This window comes from Nicotiana tabacum, chromosome 22, assembly GCF_000715075.1.
Source record: "Nicotiana tabacum cultivar K326 chromosome 22, ASM71507v2, whole genome shotgun sequence".
Lineage (NCBI taxonomy): Eukaryota > Viridiplantae > Streptophyta > Magnoliopsida > Solanales > Solanaceae > Nicotiana > Nicotiana tabacum.
In genome coordinates, this window is record NC_134101.1 from 224825751 (window position 1) to 224826164 (window position 414).

The following is a 414-nucleotide window of genomic DNA, read 5'->3' on the forward strand; positions in this document are numbered from 1 at the left end:
TATTGGACAGCTTGTGTCGAAAACTATAGTGGCATATTTCTATATGAAAGAAGACACAAAATATTAGAAATAGGTAAATACCAAAACAGCAAAGGAAGAAAGTACAATGGTGGGGTTGACAACGAAATTCAATTGCAAGATTCTTCTTTTAAGAAAAGGTTTGACGCCATGAGATCACTCTTGACAATGTTGATAAGGAGTAGCGATCAAGTGTAGGTTATTCTTTGTAGTACAAGCTGCTCCAGGCGCCTCGGTCAAGTCCAGTTCACTTGGATTGATTCCAGTTTGGAGTTTCCAGTCAAAGTGATACAACAGTTGAGCCAGTGGAAAATAAACATTTGCTAAACCAAATGACATTCCAGGGCAAATTCTCCTTCCGCTACCAAAGGGAAGATATTTATAATTATTACCAAT